At 38.7% G+C, this 24,318-nt stretch overlaps 1 protein-coding gene and 1 pseudogene across 1 annotated transcript in view; one reads left to right on the top strand and one right to left on the bottom strand.

Moving 5' to 3' along the window:
• Positions 1-24,318, bottom strand: part of NXPH2 (neurexophilin 2) — a 122,483-nt gene that overhangs the window by 3,970 nt on the left and 94,195 nt on the right. The gene's annotated exons all lie outside the window — the stretch shown is intronic.
• LOC139439367 (S-phase kinase-associated protein 1 pseudogene) lies at positions 16,463-19,077 on the top strand (annotated as a pseudogene).

Here is a 24,318-nt window from a genome sequence, read left to right as displayed (position 1 = left end):
TGGTCACAAAAGTTTAAGTTCTAATAGAGCTTCCTGAACAAGTGTTTTCACCTACACCTAGGCCAAGATCATTCTCTAAGAGAATGGGAATCCAAGGATCAAATAGAGGGGTGTGTGTGTGTGTGTGTGTGTGTGTGTGTTTGGTTTGGGGCATAGTGTAGTTGCCCTTTTGATTAATTTCCTGAAGGCTTTCTTCTTATTTCTACTCTTTGAATTCTTTACTCTTAAATTTCAGTGGTTTGTTGGAAGGGCAAATTTAGACAATGCACAGTTTCACTGTTTTGAGGACCTCATCCTAAATACCACTTCTGAGGGCTTACCTATCCTGAGTGGGTACTTTTTTCCCTCTCCTGGTGATGAAGGGCTGGGATATTCACCAGAAAAAGAGAGGTCATTACTCTGGATTTCTACCTCAAAACATTTTGATATTTCTGATACTGTAACTAGAATTTTCCAATTTAGAACCACCTTAATTATGATGTGCACATACTTCATTTGAATCAACTGGTAACAGCCCATGGAGTTAAACACGCTGCTCCAGCTATGACATCTGGATTTCCTGAGAACTGATGCAGCTTCATCCAAAGGGAAGTGTTCTGGCTTCTCTCCAACAAGATGGCCAAGGGCACACGGGCAGTTAAGAGAGCCGCTGCTGGTCAAGATGCAGTTTCTCTTCTCTGTGATTATGATTCTTGTTGCCCGGAGTTTATTCTGTGTTTCGCACCTGTTTCCAGTATTTCATGAGATTTGCCTTGCTTGATAGTTGCTGACAGACATACCTATCATTTGCTGAGAATCTCCTGGGTACAGTAAGTGCTCCTTATTTCCTAGTCTTATTCTTCGATCTGGTACGACTTCCTAACTTCTTTGCTTCCTTCCTCTTTTACACAGGTATATCCCTTATACCAGTTTCCCCTTTGGGTTTACTTTAAAAAATCATTACTTTCTCTTACATATCTTGCTACAGATAAATACTTTATTAGCAGAACCATGCTCCATTTTCTGTTCAAAAATGTCTTCTCACCTACAAGTAAGAAAATATTCTACCAGTAGCAACATGCTTTTTCATTTTTTTAACTTAAAATGTTGAAGTTACACATTTTCATGATTTTTTTTTCCTGTCCAGCTCTTTTACTCAATGCAGCACTTTGCTGGATTTTGTCATTTTCTAGTAACTTTAAACATACAAATATTGAGCCATTATTCATTACATGACAAATTTTACTGTCATGTGGAGTCTAACTTGCCTGATATTGGTGCATTTTAGAATAGATGCTAGACCCTAAAATACCTTACTAGATCCTTCTCATCTCTAGGACACTATATGGTTCTGACTTTACCAATAATAATTACAGTAATAGTAACAAAAATAATAATTGAAATTAGCCATTTACTGAGGCTTTAAAAAGTCTGAAGACTTCCTTTGTAGTAATTTATGTTATAACTGAATTGAAACATATATGACTTGCCCTAAGGCAAATAAGTGCAAAAAATAGCCAGCCTTATCAAATAGATAAATTGGAGGTGATTCTTTGCTTTAACAAAGGCTCTAAATTCTTTAGAAAAAATTCTTCATACAAGAATTTAAAATGGACTTCATTTCTGAAAAGCTTAATTCTAATATACCACTTTTTAGGTCCAAACTCAAGGCTCCTTTAATTTTAAGGTCTATTAAAAAAAACAATACAATTTAGCTAATAGCACAGATCTAGAATTTCTCTCTTCCAATGAAAACACCCGCTGTGGTTCCTAGATGAAAGGCATACACACACACTCACACAAATTTGGCTTTGTCCTAGACATTCATACTTTCAACTTGCTATGACAACAAAATTAACCAAGCTGAGAAAAGCTGTGTAAAACCTCACGTTTTTTACTTTTCTTTTTTTTTTTTTCAAAGATTTATTTTATTTATGTCTCTCCTCTCCCCTCACTTCTTCCCCTCCCCCAACCCAATTGTCTGTTCTCTGTGTCCATTTGCTGCATGTTCTTTTTTTGTCTGCTTTTGTTGTTGTCGGTGGTACCGGGAATCTGTGTTTCTTTTTGCTGCATCATCTTGTTGTGTCAGTTCTCCATGTGTGCAGCACCATTCCTGGGCAGGCTGCATTTCTTTCATGCTGGGCGGCTCTCCTTACCGGCACACTCCTTGCACGTGGGGCTCCCCTACGCGGGGGACACCCCTGTGTGGCAGGGCACTCCTTGCGCACATCAGCACTGCGCATGGGCCAGCTGCACACGGGTCAAGGAGGCCTGGGGTTCAAACCACGGTCGGACCTCCCATGTGGGAGATGGATGCCCTAGCCACTGGGCCAAGCCCGCCTCCCTGTTTTCTACTTTTCAATATATGAAAAGTTGATAGAGCTGAAATCAGATCTCAAAAAACAACCAAAAAATAACAATATTTTGGTATAAGATTATAATTAATAGGGAAATTATACTTCTAGTGTCTTAGAAAGCTGAACATTGCACCTCCCTTCGCAACTCACCTCCCCCCACTTCGGTGTCAGTTGTTCAGCCCTCTCCTTGTTATATTCTCTTAAAATGTGCCACTATGGAGAAGGAGCCTTTCCTTTACTGCATCGTGTCTACTGAGAAGGTCCCTTTCCTATACTTAGGTTGTGGCCTAAGTCCCCAGGACTTGTGCTGAACCTCAGAAGACTTGACCAGCTGGATAGACCACCCCTAGCCCCCAACCCATCCACACAGGCCCAGTATGGAGGCATGCATGATAGGGGAAGAAGAATCTGGTACTTGATGACCATACCCCTTGAGTAGGAGTATGACCCTAGCCTCAGTTTTCTCACCTATATCACCTCCTCTGATGATTGGTTGCAAGGACTAAAGAAAAGAATGAATGGAAATCTCTGAGCTCAAACCTTGGCAACAGGCATTCATTCAGTGACTAGTGATTCTTCCATGGTCCAATAGACAGTCTTATGCCTCCTACTCAAGGAATGTCCCCAAAGAGTTATATGAACTCTCACGCCTCCAGGAAACTGATTTATGGTTAATTGAGCAACTTGTTCAGTGCCATGTGGCAAATTAATGACCAAGTAGAAATCAACTTTTTCAACTCGAGAACATCAATCAAATGTTTTTGTGTGTTTCCAGTTTCACTGGTATCTGAGTCATATTCAGATTACAGGCAGAGGTGAGCTCTGTTTGCCAGCAAAATGTGTTAGTGGATCTCTGATTCCAACTTACCAAATGAGGCAGCAAAGGGAGGTGAAGAGCGGAATGAACAATGAACTAGAGTAGACTTCCTGGTATATACTACTATAGACTTATTGTGATTCTAGCAATGGAAGAATTTATAGTACTGATGTGGAGGCAGTGGCCAATGGAGATTCTGAGGGCAAGGAGAGGGAAAAACAGGTATATTATGGGGACATTTTTGGGACTTGGGAATTGTCCTGAATGACATTATAATGGTAGATATAGGCCATTACATATCTTGCTATATCCTACAAAAATGTGCGGGACAGAGTGTAAACTACAATGTAAACTATAATCCATGCTTAGTGGCAATGCTCCAAACTGTGTTTATCAATTGTAACAAATGTACCACACTAATGAAGGATGTTGTTAATATGGCAAAATGTGGGAAGGGTAGAGAGCGGGGCATTTGGCCATCCCCTATATTTTTTATGTAACATTTATGTAATCTAAGTATCTTTAAAAAAAAAAGTATATTTAAAAAAAAAAGCGGGGGGCGGGGCGAAGGCATAGAGTTCTGACAAGCCCCCTCATTCCTGAACAGACAATTTCTGCGATGCAACATGCTGGGAGAAGATTGTAGGGGGCTCTGAACCTGCTGGCAAACCATCCTTTCCACGACAGGATTGTTAGATGTTACCTACAAAACACAGAACTGCATACCCCCTGTTACGTCTGTACTTGGCAGGGGCACTTTCAAGCTAATTTCAGTATCACTACAGTCTTCCATCTCATCATATTACAATAATAATGCAAGGATGGAGAGGCTCAAAAGATTAATAAAAGCTCAAACCTTCATCAATTAAATGAATCAGGTGGAAGGAAGGGAGTAGAGAAATGAAATTGTATTTCATTTCAGTTCTTTTGTTTTGAGAGGAAAAAAAGATGAGAGGTTCAAATCATTCATCATAACAAGCTGAAGTTGAATTTCACTGATAATTAAATGCATTTCCCCCAAAAGGCAGAGAAGCTGCAATGAATTTTATAGTAGCAGATGTGAGAACTGTCACGAATTATGCAAATAATTTATAAACTAAAAAACATCTTCCTCTGAAAACATTGTATGAGAAGATTCTTTTTCAACTATATCTGTTATGTATTTTTAATAAACATTTTATTTTAGAATGATTTTAGTTACAGAAAAGTTGTAAAGATAGTTCCAAGAGTTCCCATAAATTCCACTCCTAGTTTCTTCTATTGTTAATAGCTGACATTATAACATGAGTGTCACAACTTATGAATGAATATTGAGACATTGTTATCATTATGTCAAAGAAAAATTGCACCAGACAATGTTAAACAGGCAAGGCTGACTTCATTTACAGCTACCACCGGAGTGGGGCAGGGAGTAGAACTCTTCTTGGAGGAAGGTAGGGGGCTGGTCAGGGCAAGGGCGGTGGGAAAGTTCCAGCAGACCATCTGGGGAAAGAGAGGACCATGAGGTTGGGAGAGAGGATGATAAATGTGGAATAGCTAGTCTCTTAAGTCCTTTTCTTTCCTCCTCTTTTGTTTCCTTGCAGAGTTTTTTCTCTGCAGTTCCACAGCTGCCAGATTAGTTTCAAGGTTGTAGGGACGTTGAGAGGGAGTGGGTAAGAGAGGGCAAAGTGCAAGGCCAGCAGCTTCGTCCAGACAAAGAAAAAATGATCTTGGTCAAGTAACTAAATCCGCACTTTATTCAGATTCTTATAGCTTTCCCCTAAGGTACTTTGCTGTTCCAGGAGCCCACCCAGTCTCCCACACTCCATTTCGTCATCCTGGGCTCTCCTTGGCGGCCATGGTTTCTCAGACTTTCCTTGTTTTTGATAACCTTGACCGTTTTGAGGTGTCCTGACTAGGTATTTTGTCTAATTCCCCTCAGTTTGGTTTCATTTGAGGTTTTTTTCATGACTAGCCCGGGATTTTGAGAGGAGGAAAACAGAGGTCAGGGGCCATTTTCATCCCATCATATCATAACATAAGGTGACATCACAGTGGATGTTAGCCTTGCTTACATAGAGCAGATCCATTTTTAAAGTTTTACTTTCAGGATCTGGAAGACTTGTAGACTTTTATTATCATACACTATGCTTAATTTACATTTAATTCAGTGGCACTTGGTTTAGGATTGATTTTTTTAAATGTCAGGAACCCTCAAGCACTTCAATTTATAACTCTCTACAACATCACTGAATCATCTCATATAACCTCAGAGTTGCTTAAGAAATCATGGATTATTTCTAAATTATTCTGGCAATAGCACATGCAATAAATGTGTTTGTTCATCATCATTATTGCTGCTATTTTATTTTTATTTAATGCTCATTCTTTAAAAATGGGGCTCATTTATATAACTGATAGCTCAATAAAGAAGTGCTTACTCTAGTAATAAGTGGAATTGGAATTAATTTCTGTCTGTATTAGAGTTAAATGTCCCTTTCTCAGTTTAGAAGCCATTGCATTTGATTGTGTATCTCTAATGAATCAGTGTCAACCATTTTATTTTACCAAAGGGAGTGGCGCTAATGACAGAAGCCTCACAAAGGACAGTTCTATATATTTTCGGTCCTGGGTGGTGCAGGGCCATAAATAATAAGTTTCCTGTAGGTTCTGGGACAGACAGACTTTTGCTGTGGTTATGATAAAGCTTTTTCTATAGAGTCACCATTGTGATAGTTTTGCCTCTTCTTCATAGGGATATATTTGGTTGGGTCTTGAACTGAGGGAGTGAAAAGATTTCTGTACATTCAGTAAATAATGAAAAGTGAGTGATAAGCATTTAAAAATTTATACCTTGGGTTTCTGGGGCTCAAATTCCATTTACTATATACCATGCCAGCATCAGTCCAGGAAGCTCTTTCCAACAGCAATCCTAACAGGTAGTGATTTTCTTACTTTAGAGACACCAAGGGAAGAGATTTCCCCACCAGCCTTCCTGTCCCAGGCCAGTGTTTAAAATCTTCATTGACACATTTATTTAAACATATTGAATCTTCACTTACAAGGCACCAAGGGAATATGAGAATCTTGGATTTTCTAGGTAATTGAAACTTAGCTCTTGAAGCCCAGGGCCTCTAAATATAGCTTTCTTGATTTAGCAAGAAGAGATCAGTTAACATTAACACACACTATTTAAGAAAGTTGGAAGTCTGAAACAGATTAAAAATATTTCCACAAAAATATTATTCTATTTTTGACAAGATGACGTTTATTGCTTCACTGACTTTTGCCTCAACCTGCATCATCTGAATGGTACCGCTCTCCCATGTTCCACTTGCAAATTACTGGACTGGGAGAGAAAGTAGAATGTCCCAATCAAGCCTGTGTATTGAAGAAAAGAATTTGTTATGACATTCTCCAGTAGCTGGATTTACCCAATCAGAAAAAGTGTGTCAAGAGTGAAGGAATGAATGAAAGAAGACGGCAATGACCTCAATCAGGACAGACAAGACTATACAGGAAAGAACGAGAGGCTTCGGGGACAGGGCGCTTTGATTTACCGGAAGGGCTTAGGTTCAGGAAACTGGAATGGAAAGCTGGTGGTGGCTCTTATAGTTCCATTTACCCTGTTTGAGCCACGTCTCCTCTCTGAGTCTGACTTTCTCAACAGAAAGATGGTAAAAAATAACAGGATAGAGTTGCACTTCAGAGAGATGAAGTAGGCTGCAAGGTGGGAGGGTGAATTACAGACAGGTGAGTCTAGAAACAGGAACACTTGTAAGGAAGTGAGCAATGTTGTCTAGAGAAGTGAGAAGACCCCAGACCATGGCTTCCTTCATGCAGTCATGTGAATTCACTCAACACATTTATTGAGTGCCTTCCGGGTGCTCATATTTATTTTCTATGAACTGGGAGTACACAGAACAGGACTGATTAGTTCCTGTCTTCATGCAATTTGCAGAAAACCAGGGAAAAGAAACATTAAATAAATAATAATTCACTGAATTACAATGCATTTATTTCAGGTCCCATAAGGGTCTGGTAGGAGACATATACCAGTATATGTAAATATAGTATGTGAAGGTGTGTGTGTCAGTACAATGGGGTGGGAGGGGCTAACAGTGAACAAGGGAGCAGGGTAAGCAACAGGACAGGGCATGAACAGAATGGAGTAACTCATAACTTGATTCTGATGAGAGAAATGAAATCCAAGATTTACCGGTAACTAATGAACTAGTAACATGGAAACAAATTGAACTTGCTAATTTTATTCCTTTAGCTCTTGTTCCAAATTGTATATTGATTTGTTTTCAATTACTAATGAAAGTGTGATAATAGAAGACGATAGACATATTTTTTCCTAGCTTTGAAGGGAAAATTCGGTAACTTCTGTACTACATTGTCCACTTATCACTAGCACCTACAAGGCTCCAATGTTGAATTGGTGCTAAATTCCTGAACTGCAGGTAGGGTGATCAAAAGTAATGGCCTCTGCAGATCTTAAATCTCCCCTTATATCTCCTAAAAGCTGTTGGAGGTTTAAATATATATATTCTTGATAATGCTGCTTAACAATGAACTAGATAAACAATATTCTGAAATAATACAGGGTTGTCTTCATGCTTAGAGTTGTGTTAAAATATGCTAATGGGAAACAAATGTAGCTAATGTCCATGATTTTGACAAGGACTGATGAATGTACTAAATGAAAGGTAAAACAAAACACCAAATTTTATTTTTCAACTATAATATCAAACAGGCATTTATAACTGAAAAGGATGCCTTCAGTTTTCTGTGTTCTTTGCAGAGAAAATATTTACAACCTATACTGGCTTCCTGTGAAAATTTGCTGTAACACATATAATGGACGATGCATAGATTATCACCTACCATTAAGGAACTAGTTTATATACCCTTAACTATTTGATAACACACTGAAAATATTTAGTTCTCTACCCACCAAAGAAAGAAAATCATGACTTTCCAGGATCAGGGAGAATGAACTGACTGCTCCAAACCTGTGGATATTTAACAGGCTGGGAGTGTTGGCTTTTTCTTAGTAAAAGAACTGGCAGGTGCTACCAGTGAAAAAGTGATACGTATCTGTACAGATAGATATTTTTGAAGGCAGCTCTTACCCTCTTTTTTACCCCTCTCGATATCCCAGAATTATTAATGTTCTTTCAGAGTGACAACCATTGCTAGAGGCCAGTATGGAAGAATAACCGGTTTACTTAATGGATTTGCTTATAATGTTTTAATGATGTAATCTATGTAGGTCATTAATTATTTTACTAAGAGTATAAGATTAAGGCAAGAATCCCCAAAGTGACCACTGTTACACAATTTAGAGGGGGTTTGCAAATCCCTTTACAGCTAGAGCATTAGGGAACCAATAATAAAAGGTGTAAAGCCTCATTTTTGTTGCTTATATACAGCTCATATACTTGTATTGCTTAAACAATTCTGCCCAATATGCTGCCGTTAAAACGAAAATGATGACCGGCTCAGCAGAAAAAACAACAACAACAAAAAAACCCTCATGATTGAACTCAGCAGCCCATTAAATTTTTTCCTTGTAAATAAATCATGGAAAGCGTTTTTTCTGAGTAGAAATTTTACGGAATTATCGTCCCTGCTGAGAAAACAGGAACACGTAGCTGCTGGACAACACACAGTACTATCGATGATTAGTAGGATGGCTTCCCCTTAAGTCATGTTCCTGGTGCTCCATTACAGAACTGTCACAGCAGATTAAAAGAAGAAAGGGGAATGAAGGATGACAGAAACAAACATATATCAATATATTAATTGTACCTATTAATATTTCGTGGCATAATGTCGCATTGTTTCAAAATTCATTTTGCAAGTTGAAAAACAAATGATTGCTTAGGAGAAGAGAGCTAAACAGTGGCTGCACAGCCTTTCTGCTGAGATTGGCAAATTCATTTTACCTTCCAGATATCTTTTAAAAGTTACCCTTTACATTTTTCTAAATTGATACAGGAACTAACAGGAAACATAAATGTGAAGACAGAAATCTTAGCAGTAAATGCCAAAAAACTAGATTGCAATGCTTGGCAGAAGTTTTATCGCTAAGGTTAAATATGGCAAATCTTATTTTATCTCGATGCTGGTAATCTGGAAAATCAGTGACACAAGCTTCTGCAAAGAAAAAAAAAAGTAATACACACACACACATGCTCACACTCACTCAAAAATGTCATGTGTCTAAACACACATGTGCCTGCACAACCAAATTTCTGTGTAAACATTTAAGGGGAACAGTGTGAGAGAAAACTTAGATTTCATGTTGTGTTAGAAGTTGAATAAAAAGAATTCTTTAATTATGAACAAGGTGGAAGCAAACATTAAAGAAGCCTTGGGGTAAGGTGCTACTAGATATTATATGGCCCATGCCCCCCAAGTGAATCACGGTCAGACTGCAGTCACATTTAATACAAGTTTTGCAGTTAAACAGGCTATTCTTGTGATACAATCTTAATAGAAACCGTCCTTTTGTTGTTAAGGAATAAATGACTCAGGATGGTAAGTGGCACCAAATACGTTCACCTATGTGTCCTGATAAACTGCATCTAAGCTGTGAAAAAAAGAGGAGTGTCACATGATAGGAACATAAAAATACTTCAAAAATAGAACGGCCTGGGAGAAACCTCATGAATCTGTGCCTTGGCCTCCAAAAGTTGGCAACGAAGGGAAGAGCAGTTACATGAGAAGCGGAAGTGCCAGCTTATTCTATTTCCACGTCAGTCTGGGCAGGGCTTTAACGAGGACCTGTGGGCACAGGGGAAGGGAGGTGGGAGTATTATGAGAAGAGATGGCCGTGTGTGTGGCTTTGTATTTTACCATCAAACCCACTTGCAACTTCAATACTGAGGTACCATTAATATGGCAGATAGCAGATGCTGCCTTTTAATTTCAACAATGACGTTCATGTATGAATATCTTATTTTCATGACTCAATTACGCCCCTTGCTCTCTTCTGGCTTCCACAGACCTAATATAGGAATACCTCTGGTGACTTAATAACAGACTCAGATTTAGAGTGCAGTGCCTTACCACGGTCTTCCAGAGTAGGCTATGAATTTATACATCACCACACTTGTCACACTGCTGTTTATTATAACTATTTTTCACATGACTTTCTTCATCTTGTGAACTCCTTGAGGACAGCTACTATATCTTACTCACTTTATTTCTCCAGCACTTATCACACTGCCTAATACACAATAAATGCCCAATAAAAACTGAATAAATTAATCTGAAAGTAGTGTATACCATCCTGGACCTTTCACAAAATGTTATTTCCTTCAACTTTACTCTTAGACTACTTGGGGAAATGTTTTAAGTCCTAATTAGAACTTAGCGGATAAAGCAGTGAAGTAGGAAAAATAATGGATATTGGGGTGAGGGTGGTGGTGAGGAGCTAGAACTTTGGGGAATGGAACTGAATAATAAGGTAATAATTATTTGATGGAAGAATAATGAAATCTAAATCAAGACTTTTTGAATAATATTTGAAAAGGTTGCTGGTAATTATTAAAAGTAATTTACAGAGTTTGTATAAAAGACTGAATTCTGTTACCTTCCAGGGATAATCATTCCCATGACTTCAACCACCATGAAAAGTACACAGACCAGTTTTGTACTTTGTAAAACATAAATCAAAATTCTCGTTCCTTTATGACAGTATAAGCAGTAGTTTAAAATGAGGATAGACATATTAAAATTGGGAGTGGAATAAATGTTACAACGCATCTGACTGTTGCATTTCCTCCTGCCTGATATTCTGCTTGCACTTTGCACAAGCCCATGAACTCCTTTACTCTGCTGACTCTGGCAGAGCTGGATATTCCTACTTGCACCTCTCTTTTGGTCATCTGATACTTGGTTGCGATTACCTGCAAGCAGGATAAAAGTCAAAGCCTCTTCTGTGTCTCTGGCAACCTCTCAGTGGCCCTCACTCCCTTCTCTCCTGCCAAAGCCTCCCCCACACCTAAGTCAGAAGTCCTGGGAACAGTCTCACAGGATTGTCCTTGAATTAGGAGATGGTTCAGGACCGTAGAGACACAGGCTCTGCCTTACAAACATTTCATGTCAAGCCACACCAATCCGGGATCTTGCCAGCAGTTTTTCTAAAATGCAAATTCCGATTGTTAGACTTCCCCATTTCAGGCCCTTAAATAGCCCCCTATTTCCTAGGGCTGGGTTTTCGCATGTTCAGACAATGGAACAGAATTTCTCCCTAAAATAAGCTTTCTATAGGATCCCAATATATGCCATTTATTAATGCACAATTTAAGAGTTCAAATGTATAACATTACTATAGGCTTATTAATGAATGAGAACAATGAGTATCTTACAACAAACATGAAGCTTGAAATCAGAAAATCACTGCTACCAGATTAGCCTAAAAATAACTCAGGATAGCATATCTTCCATAAAATGTCCCTCGAGCACCTGACAGACTTGCTCACTCCTCTTTGAATCCCCTCCTTTATACTCCTCTAAGCGCACTTGAGCTGGTTTGTCTCCCTTCATTAGGCTGAGCTCCTGGAAGATAAGGGCATTTTCTTATTCTCTATTGTATTTCCAAAGCCTAGCACAATGTACTTCAGTAAATGAAAGTAACTAACCTTTCCCACAAAGCGCCAACATTATTTCAATATTAATTTCACTGGAAGCCATGGTTCCCCAAGATGTTATGTATTGCAAAATCATTTCTAGACTGTACCCAAATTGCTATGTAATATTTTAAAATTATTGGGGATTGACTCCACGAGGTTTAACTGTGCTTTTATAGGGAACCTAGAGAGAAGTCATGCTTGAGGACACTGCAAACAATTCCTGTAAGGTTCTGGCAGCTCTGTTCCTTGGAGACTGCAGCTATAATCCCATTGGAGTGGGGAAGGCATGCTGTGCTTCACCCCTCCTTAAACAGGGAAGGGGAGGAAATGGCACTGTGAGAAGCCTCCTCCGTGTTCCGGGAGAATTAGCACAGCATCCACTGCTTTGACAGGAGGGAGTACGGTTTTCCAGGAGTGTCCACAATCAAAACAAAGAACAAAAGTTATTCAGATAATTTACAGTACTGTGGGGCATTAATTTGGCCTCTACCATCTGATTATTTCAGGCTAAACGTGTTCTGGGCCTCAATTAAACAGGCAAATGTTCCATTTGTCACTGCACTGCATTTGGCTTTTGGAGACATATTTAACAATCTATTACATGGACCAGAATGCTTAGTAACCCGTTGAAATCTTCTCCATCAGTCATTCCCTGGGTATTTAGTGCAGAACAGATTACAACAGGAATTAACCTGCTACTAAACCCAGATCATTTTGGTGCTTACTTTGCAACTATGATGTCCAGGCCACACCAGCACCAACTGAGTAGCATGACGTTGCAGTGGAGTGGATGGGGCTGAACACGCAAGAAATAGCTGGGAGTGGAGACAGAGAGAGGATGAAGGCAAAAAGCAAAGTCATCCAGACATGGAGAAACAACCTTGAACCGTAAAACTCATCCTCAACAATTTCTGGCCCTCATGTGACTGACGGGGTCATCTGCACTTATTTCCTTTCTGATCTGACTTCCCTCCTCACAAACATATTCTTCTCCCTTTGATGCTTAGTCTTTCCCAACTTCAAAAAGCATATCACTCTCCACCAGTGACTCACCCCAGAAACCTGAGTCCTTCCAAACACTCCCTTGTTTCTCCCTCCCATATCTAATTCACTCATTTCTCTATTCTCATCCCAAATATGTTATAAACCTATATACCTCTCTCCACCTCCACTGTCTCCTCCATCTCACCTGGTCTCTGTCCTGGCCCGCACAGCCACTTGTCCCTCCAACTCACCCTGCACACAACAGCCAGAGCATGTCCTGGCAATGCTCAAACTCTTTAGCTCATTCCATCGCACTTAAAAGAAAATTCAGACTCCCTAAATGGCCAAAAAGGTTCTTCAGGAAAGGCTCCCACTGCCCTTCCAGTGCACGCACCTCTTAACTCTTCCACACAGTAGCTTCATTTGACCTTTTCTCAATTCCTCTTCCTGTTAATCTTCTGCTTTTAAAAAAAAATATATTTTTTATTTATTTTTAAAAGATACATAGATTACATAAAATGTTACATAAAAAAAAATAGGGGATTCCCATATGCCCCACTCCCTACATCCTCACTTTTCCCACATTAACAACTTCTTTCATTAGTGTGGTACATTCACTGCAATTGGTGAATACATTTTGAAGCATTGCCACTAATCATGGATTATAGTTTACATTGTAGTTTACATTCTCTCCCACTCCATTCTGTAGCTTATGGCAGGATATATAATGGCCTGTATTTGTCTTTACAGTGTCATTCAGGACAATTCCAAGTCCCCAAAACCCCCCCATAGTATACCTCCTTGTCCCTCTCCCTGCCTTCAGCACTGCCCGTGGCCACAGTCTCCACATCAAGGACATAAGTTCTTCCATTTCTCTCAATAGATTGCAAGTTACTTTGAGTCTCTTGCAACAGCCACTCCGCACAGATTTTGGGGGCACTGCTGTGTTCTGGGCACTGGGCTGCCTTGGTGAATGAGACAGACAATGGCCCTTGTCTTACAGGGATAGCGTCTGGTGAAGGAGACAGGCAGGAGACATATTTATAAAATAAGTAGAAATTGTCGGGAGTGCAGAGACGGAAACCAGAAGGAGCGCACTAGAGAAAAGGGCAGGTGACTTTACAGATGGTAGACAGGGAAGATGAAGATGGCCATGTGGGAGGACACTGAAACGCACTCTGGGAGAATTAGCCCGAGCTCCGTGTAGGAACCGGGGAGGAGTGTTGTAGAGGGGCTGGGTGGGGGCTGGGGGGTGGCAGTGTTTGAGAGGCACTATGGCCAAACAAGATTTGGTGAATTATAAGAATTGGATGAAGGTGGCTGGGAGGGAAGTTAGGAAAGAGGGCACAAGGGAATACTGGGGAAGTAGGCAGGTGCCAGATCATTGAGGCTTCAAGTCAAGTGTCTCCACTGTAGGAGGTACTCAATAAATGTTTGAGTTTTCATGAGATGAATGTAGTCTAGCTGTAAAATTTCACAAGAAATTGAGGGCCCTAAAATTAATACAAAAGTCTAGAAGTGGGATTTCCAAGTTGCCAGTTAAGAACTCTTTCTAGTTCCACTGTAGAGTGTTAAATACAAATGAAGACATGGAAACAGAGAGGAGATGTGAGTATTTAGTAACAAAAGAAGATCCTTAGAGTTTCTATTATGCACAGATTGAATGTGATGGAAATGCATATGTTGAGAGTCATTTATCAGAATGAATGACTGCTATCGATAGTTTTCCCAAGTCCATCTCCATTCTAAAAGTAAATACTCCTCTCCGCCTGAATGCTCCCTCTTACCCAAACTTCTTTTACCTAATTACCTCTGATGTCTTCTTCATCAGGGAAGCTATTCTACCCTACAGGGTGCCATCTGAATTCTTGGAGCTTGGTAATACGTATAAAGGAATAACATAAACTGCAGAGGATAGCAGAGAAGAAAACCGTAAGCAAAGTCCTGGTTTCTTAAATCAATTGTAAGAACTTCAAAAAAGCCTTGTTTTCAAATAAATTAAATTGTTTTCATGTAAGTGGCATTTCCATTTCATAAAGTTTCAAACAAGGAGTTAAGGCATTAATAACATTTAACATTCAACTTTCCTCTTTTAGGTATTATCTGCTTTGTAGTGTCTTTTGCTTGTTTTGCCTCAAAGGTTTGTCCCATGAATGTACTTATACTTGTCATGTTTTGTCTCTCAACATGAATGAAACAGGAACTATGGTCAATTCCAAGAGGGCTGAAAAATAGAAATACTGATCACCCATTTTTCCTCACCAACTATGCATCTGTAGAAAAAATTCGCTGTTATGAAAGTGTGTTTCAGTAGTAGCCTTGCTACTCCATTGGTAACTTTTGATCAGGCTAATAATGTAAAGGCCCATGTCTGGAAGAGGATTGGATAAAGATTAACACAGATGTTCAAATGCCATGTGAGCCACCAGACTTAGGGATCAGCTTCTGTGACATTTATTGAGAATCAGAACCAGGATTCTCAAGACACCACAAAGACGACCCTCTTCCTCGTGAGGATGATGTTAGCCTAGTTTTAATGTGGGCGTTTCCTGAGAACTGGGGATATGTGGTTGCCATATAATAGGTCTTTCAACATGCTCATTTCTTTATTATTATTTTTTCATTCTTCCTTCCTCATCACTCCATATGTTAAAGCAGGAGTCTCTGAGGTTAGAGGGGAAATTCATAAGTCAACAAAGAGCTATGTTTCTTCTAACTCCAAATTAACTTCATTTTTAATATACTTTGTCAGGCCTATAAATTATATTTGAGGTTTAAGATCATGTACCCACTATCACCAATATTATTTTAAATTGCTGTGGAAATTATGTATAATTCAACAACGAATAGTGAAAAATAACAATAAAAAGTCCTGGCAATAAAATGACTAAATTATCAGTACCTAATGAGAAAAATAAGTTGCATAAATAGGAATACAAGGAAATCAAATTAAAAGGTTTCCAAATTACTGCTAGTACAGTGAACTGACTTGATAAAAGATTTTAAAAAATGGATAGTCCTCTATTTTTAAATATTAATAGTGTTAAAATGTAATTTTAACAAGATACTGTTCATGGTAGCAAAATTAAACTTAAAATATGTAGGAATGGCCTTAACAAGAAGTGTTTGGGGAAACGGACTTTGGCCCAGTGGTTAGGGCGTCCGTCTACCACATGGGAGGTCCGCGGTTCAAACCCCGGGCCTCCTTGACCCGTGTGGAGCTGGCCATGCGCAGTGCTGATGCGCGCAAGGAGTGCCGTGCCACGCAAGGGTGTCCCCCGCGTGGGGGAGCCCCACGCGCAAGGAGTGCGCCCGTGAGGAAAGCCGCCCAGCGTGAAAAGAAAGAGCAGCCTGCCCAGGAATGGCGCCGCCCACACTTCCCGTGCGCTGACGACAACAGAAGCAGACAAAGAAACAAGACGCAGCAAATAGACACCAAGAACAGACAACCAGGGGAGGGGGGGAAATTAAATAAATAAATAAATCTTTAAAAAAAAAAAAAAAAAAGAAGTGTTTGGAACCTCTATGGGTAAATTTATACAAATCTATCAAGAGAAGCAAAGCAAATCTACACTCAAGGAGATATACCATATGCTGGATTAGGAAGAATGGGTAGTGTAAAAATTTTATTCCTACACAATAAATGTGCATATTTCATGTAACTTTATCTAAAAATCATAAAAGGATATTTGGAAAACATGAACAAAATTATTTTAAGGTGTGTTTAGAAATCAAGTGATAAATATTAAATGTCCCTTGATATCAGAAACCCAATGAATGAAAGTAAAATGCAAACAAACAGACTTTTTGAAACAAGCATGGTAGTAAAAAGCTTCACACCTTTATCATATAAAGAGATTTTTATAAATCATTGAGGAAAGAGCTAAAACTCACAATGAAAACATATACAAAGGATAAAAACATAGAGTTCATGAGAAAAGGCACACAAGTGGCTAAAGAGTTACGGAAATAAAACAGAAATACCAACTTAAAAATAATGACATATCTTCCAAAAATGAAATTGGAATCTATTTTTTTCCAAGTGAATTAGTCATTGTTGTAGGTTTGGGAAGTGTCTGGAAGAATAAATGAATGCAATGTTTCTAGAGAGAAATTTAGGCCATTAATCAATAGACTTAAAAACTGTGATAACCTTGAACCCAATATTCCATGTCTTGGAATTTATCTTAAGGCAAAACTGATGCACAGGAAGCTGGTATAGCTCAGTGGATGAGCACCTACTTCCCATGAACAAGGTCCCAGGTTTAATCCCTGGTACCTCCAAAAAAAAAAAAAAAAAAAAAGTGATGCACAAAGGTATTAGCATATGGAAAGACATATAAATCAACAGGACAGTACAGACAGCCCAGGAAAAAATACACATATTAGCTGTCAGTTGATTTTTTGACAGAAGTGCCAAAGCAATTAAATGGAGAAAAAATAGTCTTTTCAACCAATGGTGCTGAAACATCTGGCTAATCCTTTACAATGCACACAGTAATTAACTCTAAATGGATCACAGATGTAAACATAAAAGTTATAAGACATCTAAAAGGAAAAAAAAGAAATAATCTTCAAGCCCTTAAAATAAGCAAAGATTTCATAGATAGGATATAAAAAGCAGGGGCCAGAAAAGAAAAACATTGTACTTTTTCAAAATTAACACTTCCTGCTCTTTGAAAGACACTGTTAAAAAATAAAAGGCAATCACAGACCAGGAGAATATATTCACAATACATTCATCCGACAGTTGACTTCTTCTATCTGAACTGTAAGAAAGAACTCATAGAATTCAATAATAAGACAAAAATATAACTTAAAATTTTAATGGGTAAAACAGTTGAGCAAAAGAAGATAATTTCACCAAAAATAAAAAGATACAATAGCCAACATGATCACTATAAAATATCCCACATCATTAGTCATCAGTGAAATAAAAATTAAACCAATAAGAGATACCACTACACTTTTAAAAGACCAATAATATCAAATGGTGACAAAGATGTAAAGTAATTAAAACTCTTGTCCATTGCTGGGGGGAATGCAAAATGTAAAAAATAACTTTGGAAAACAGTTTGGAAGTTTCTTACCAAGTTAAACATATGCCTACACTAAGATTCAGAACTTTTACTCCTACATATTTACCTAAAGGAAATGAATATATATGTCCAACAAAGACAAATGTTTATTGATAGTAGCCACAAACTGAAAACAATCCAAAAAATAAAAAATAATGGGACAATCAAATATGGATAAATAAGGGATAATCTCATGGTCTCATGATCAAATGGAAAACAATGGATAATCAAATTAAAAGGAAAACAATAAAATTAATAGAAAAGTAATTCTCCAGAGGAAATATAAATGGACACTTACATACAATGGGATACTATGCAGCAGTAAAAAATTAACGTACTACAGATAACTTACAACATGTATCAATTTCAGAAACATCCAGGTCCCAAGGAGGATATTCTATAAAATTCCATTTATTTGAAATTCCACAACCAGCAAACTAATCCACAGGCAGTTACCTTGAGCCAAGGGGTGTTGCTGACTACAGAGACACTTGAGAGAACTTTCGGGGTGATAGAAAAGTTCTATACTTTGATTGAGGTGTTGGTTATACACATATAAAGACTTGACAAAACTCTCTGAATTGTATTCGCAAAATAGTTTAATTCCCATAATTTATATGGGAGAGCCATTAAAATGATATAAATAGGGAGAGGCCTTGTCCTACACCTTTTCCTTCTTTTTGTGCTGACACCGCCTCGCTCTCGTCAGTGTCTGGCCCACTCGTCTCTTTGAGACCAAACAGCAGCCTTCAATTAAGTGGCAGAGGTCTGATGGAGAGATATTTGAAGTTGATGTGGAAATTGCCAAACAATCCGTGACTATAAAGACCACGTTGGAAGATGTGGGAATGGATGATGAAGGAAATGATGACCCAGTTCCTCTACCAAATACTAATGCAGCAATATTACAAAAAGCCATTCGGTGGTGCACCCACCACAAAGATGACCCTCCTCCTGCCGAGGATGATGAGAACAAAGGAAAGCGAAGAGACGAAATCCCTGTTTGGGACCAAGAATTTCTTAAAGTTGACCAGGGAACAGTTTTTACATGTATTCTGGCTGCAAACTACTTAGGCATCAAGGGTTTGTTTGAGGTTACACACCAGACTGTTGCCAATATGATCAAGGGGAAAACTCCTGAGGAGATTCTCAAGAACTTCAATACCAAAAATGACTTCACTGAGCAGGAGGAAGCCCAGGTATACAAAGAGAACCAGTGGTGTGAAGAGAAGTGAAGCATTTTGCCTCGCCCTGTATCACTGTAAGGACTGCTCCAAATCCTGGTCACACTGATCTATTTATAACTGTTAATATTAGACGAACAGTAGACAAATGCAGCTGCAAATCAATTGTATTAGCAGAATACTGTCCTCATTGCAGGTGTAGTTTGAGTACAGATTCCAAACCTATGGCTGAGTTTCTTCCAGTATGATCAAAAGTTCCTTTTCTCTTTGCTCTGAGTAAAACTGAACCGTGGGATCTCTACAGAAAGTTGCATTTTGGGCTTTCCCTCTTTACATAAAGCAGTTTCTGCCTAGTTCACTGTTCAGTTAACTTCAGTTTAGTGACCTTTTAAAAGTTGGCATTGTGAATACAAACAACTTGGAAAAAGTTTTCTGAAATAGAATTAACAAAGTATTATCTTTATTCATGAGTTGGAAACTGGAAAAAGACTATTTGAGGTACATGTTCTGAGTGGGGTTATTAGGATATCTTCCAGCTCTCCAAAGCCAAGGAGTACCACTGGTATTCATAAGGCTGTATAGAGCGAGTGCCCTTAATTGGAACTGAGGACTTGTGTTTGTATTTTTAATCTGCTCAGCTTTGGAAATATTGGCTAGAGACTGTTGATAACCAGTTTGTGGTTTTTTTTGGGAGAAATATAACTAGGTAGTCTGTAGCTTTTCAACTGAAAAAGACACTTAACCCGGGTTGTACATCATCTTTTTATAATCATTATTCCCAATGTGGGGAAAAATCTTTGCATTACATGCATGTAAAAAAATAATTTAACCTGAAACATTAAAATATGTCATAAAACCCAGAAAGCATCCATCACAAATGCAAGATACTTTAAATAAAAAGTTGTTACACTAAAAATAATAATAATATAAGTGAAAATATTTAATGAAATGAAAAATGAAATACCATTGGGCAGGGAAGAGTGATATAATTTTGTAAAAAAATTATACACACATTTAAATTATTAGCAGGAAATATACCAAAATAATAACTGATTGCCTCAGGATGATGGATTCTTGATTTGTGACAATATAAATTAGTAGAGCTTTTCTGAAGAAATTTATAATACATACAGAGTTTGCTGTAAGATTCACACTTCTAAAGTCCTATCCTAAGGAAATTTTCCAAAATACCAACTGTAATATGCATATGGATGTTCGACACAGTGTTATTTATATTATGACAAACTGCAAACAATGGAAATCTTTGAAAATTGAAGAAAATTGTTAAAGGATTTTGATACCTTTAATAGATTATCTTATAATTTAAAAATGATCCATGTTTTAGTAACGTGGAAAATACTTATTTCTAAAGTAATTAACAAACTTACAAAATGATAAAGTATCACTCCAACTACACTGTATATTAAAAATGAAAAGAAGCAAGTCAGAAAAAACATCCAAAGATATTTATAGGTTACAACTGGGTAGAAATGTCATTACTGATTTCTCCCTATATTTAATATTTTGAAAACAGTCCAAAGTAAGCAGGTATAAATTTAATAACTATGCCTCCCAAAAGAAATTCTTTAACTGAAATATGCCTTCACTAAGGTTAACAGATGCAGGAAACTTGCTATCTAATGACTACTCATTTAGTCTTCTAGTTTCTGGTAAAATTGAAAAGGGTGATAGAATTTGTGAATCAAATTACTTCAAAGCCTGGATAGTGAACAGTTAGGCCCTTAAAAAATGTAGGTTTGTATACCTGGTACCTAGAACATAATACCTGGCACATGATGGTCAATAAACGTTTGTTACAATGAACAGAAATGAAAAAAAAATATTTAAAATATATGTATGTGTGTGAATACATACTCACGTACACCAATCTAAGGCAATCTCTCAAATTAATCAGCAATATATACCAACATTTCCACCAGAGAAAATTGTAATGAACACCAACTCATTTTGTAGTTGTCACTGAAGCACAACTCTAAATCTTTTGCAGGCAGAAGAAATAGAGGTGTCTTCTGAAATAAAAGTGCTGCCCTATAGCCCTGGGCCCTAAAGCCTGTTTTTCTTTTAATCAAGACTGGTCCCAGGGTAGAGCTCTGGAAATAAGAAACAGCACAAGGGTTACCAGTTGATACCTTGAGAATACTTCACTATGATGAATCACCATTAATAGGAAGAGGGGGTAAGACATTCTTTTTTTTCTTAGCGCATTCTCCAGAAGCTACACACCCTGTTAGAGCAGCATCCAGAGCCCTCCACTGCAGAGCTGGGGGGGGGGGGGAGTGTGTGTGTGGGTGGGGGGGGTGGAGGGGTGGGTGGGGGGTGGGGGTGGCGCAGGAATGGGCCCAGATGAATAGGTTAAAGATCTAAGTAGGTTAATGGGGCTATCCTAAGGCTGGGTGCAAGTGAGGCAGTTCCTGCTGTGCTAGGAGGGACAGATGCTAGGCCAGCCGGCCCTCCTCTAGGGATGAGTCTCAGTCAAAGCTCTGGGGGAGCAGATTTTCCTACTGATTCTGGCCAGTCTCCTACTGGGTGCAATGCACCCTGAGGAAACACGCTTGTCTTTTTCTTGTTAATTCAAAATTCTCCAGAAGACCAAAAGGTGGGCTAATATGTGGTAGCCTTCCTCAATGCAAACGCTATGTAATTATACAACTTTGGCCTATATCTGTGCCCTGTCTGACCTTATGTTAGGTATGCAGTTTGAGGTTAGTATGGAATTCCAGTTCCCCTTTCCCACTAAGTCATGTAGAGGCTCATGGTAATAACCACACTTTGTAGAAAAGAGATCAGCGCACAGAGAGTTTAAGCAACTAATTCAAGTTCCCCAAGTAAGCGAGCCCTGGAAAATAAACAGAGCCAAGCTCCCTTTAATACCCTACAGAGATACATCTAATCGTCCATTTAAATGAAGCACACAAACCATTTTTAACATTATTATCTACAGCTTTTCCTTTGATTGAATAAGCAGAGTAAAAACCAAGCCTTTAGAAAAATACATATTTAGCATTAAAAACACTTAAAAAATAAACCCTAAAAAAAAAACAGAAAAAAAAACCAAAACCTCTAACAACACAACGATCTTTTCACCTACCAACATCCTGTTTCTGAAATTTGTTTGACTGAAAGTTTATGATATTGCTGACAATTACTGTTGGGCATCAGGCCACATAAATATTTAATGATACCATTAATTTCTGAAAGGGAAAAACTCAACCTTGACATTAGGTTTAAATGGATAAGGAATTTATTTCCCCATACTTTGCACCGAAATTAAATGTGAGGTTCTTGGCGTGAAGCCTCAGCTCTATGATTAATTAGAAATTGACATGGCTTTTTCAGGCATTTCTGTTCTTTTTAAAATAAGCCCCTCCCCCTGGGCCCCCACCTTCTTCAGCACATAAAAACTGGAATGCTCAATTCTCCATCAGACTAGCACCTGCTGACCATCCGTCTGTTGGACCTCTTAGTTTATCCTCCCTCCTGCTTATTTCTTGACTGTCTGGGAGATTTCACTTTACAATTGCTAAGATTGGTTCATTAAAGTACTAATTTTAAACTGTAATTATCTGTTGGTTCATATCGGTGGTTGAACCACAGTGGCTCTATCTTATAACTGCAGGAAAATTTCACATCTGTTCTCATCCCCTGGAGCCTCAAGCAAGAGTTACTGCAGCAGGCATTCCGATGAAGGCAGTTTGAAAGAGATGTAGAGAACACGTTTTAAGAAAAGCAAGGAAAGGAAGCAGGGAGAATTGTAAATATGGTAAACAGACTCATTGTAAAACGATTCGTGATATTACCTTCTGGGGGAAAAAGCAAAAGCAATCAAGTAGGAAGCATACTGGCTAACAGTCCTGTTGTCAGGTTGAGAGGCTTTTAACTGTGAGATACCTAATCTAATTTGAAGAGAATTTGCAATCTGCTGGCCCAAGTTGGCAGGGCCGTTGGAGGCGGGGGGCGGATATTATTCCTTGTTTTGTGACAGAGGCCAATGACAACTTTAGTCTGGAGGTCTGGAGTGGCACCAACCAGCCTAGGGAATGCTCGCTGGCAGAATAGAGTATACCTCTCAATTTAAGGATTAAATATGCAAGAAAGAATAAACAAACAAAAAGAAATAAACTAAGGAAAAGAGAAAGGTGGGTCTTAATCCTCTTCCTGGAGTAAAATAAAAGGGGATGAATATGGAGAGAGGAAGCTTGAGAGAAGAGAGAAACCCCCAGAAGCTGAGAGAGAATGGGAATATGAATAAAAAGATGGATAGAGGAAGAGCGTGAGGGGACGGTAAAACATATCCTGTGGAGAAGCAGCAATATTTTCTGAGAACCAACTGTAGAGAGGAACTGTAGAGAGGAAGCTAAAAAGAATGGCCATTCATGGAATGTTTTCTACGTACTTGGGGACATGGGTCTCCGGGTCATTTAATACAACAGAAATGTAGATGGGCATCATCTACACTGTACAGATGAGGACACTGAGGCTTGGGGAGATCACAGGTTCTGGCTGTCTAACTCCTTATACTATGTCTCTTCCAATATGTGACGCTGCTTTTCAATATTTCGAGCCAAACAGAGACAGGTAAGTCACGAATCCTTCCTTCAAAGAGCTCGTGGCTTAGTATGAAAATACAAATTGTAAAGCAGAATCACCCCTATGCCACAGAAATGCTCCCCACTCAACTGAGGGCTCTGGTGGCTTAAGACTGTAAGAATCTGTCTTAAACTATTTTGGGAAGTTCACTAGACCTGTCACTGCTCTTCCTGCTGCCTGCCACACACATGCAGGCGCAGAGCTCGTCCTTGCAGAGGGCGGGTCCTCCCGCTGGTAGCCCAGGGGAGCACAGAGCAGTGCGAGGGAAGGTGGAAGAACACTGGAGATTCGCTGCAACACAGAGCTACTTTATCATTTTCCAGAAGCTGTTCCTTTATCTTTTTAATGTATCCCAGACGCAGGACCTAGCTTAAGTAAAATTATGCAGTTGGCCCAGAGCCTCTTATCACCTCATGTCTCTACCCATCTCTTTCACCATCAGGAACAACTGCAGAAGTTTCTAATTTTTTCTTGACTTACTTTCCCACCCTCTCCCTGCATAACCTGAATACATCAGCCTGAAGGAAAAAAAACAAACCAAACCAAACCAAATGATGGAAAGTTAAAACACAGTGACAAATAAGGCTAGAAGGCCAGATTTTTTAACAGAGAATATCCAACACTTCAAATAGAATGTAAAACGCTTTGTCTATATATAAGAAGTTGTCAGGTGTTAAAAAATGA

This window comes from Dasypus novemcinctus, chromosome 7, assembly GCF_030445035.2.
Source record: "Dasypus novemcinctus isolate mDasNov1 chromosome 7, mDasNov1.1.hap2, whole genome shotgun sequence".
NCBI lineage: Eukaryota > Metazoa > Chordata > Mammalia > Cingulata > Dasypodidae > Dasypus > Dasypus novemcinctus.
The sequence above is the reverse complement of the archived record's forward strand: the minus strand, read 5'-3'. Positions and strand labels throughout refer to the sequence as shown.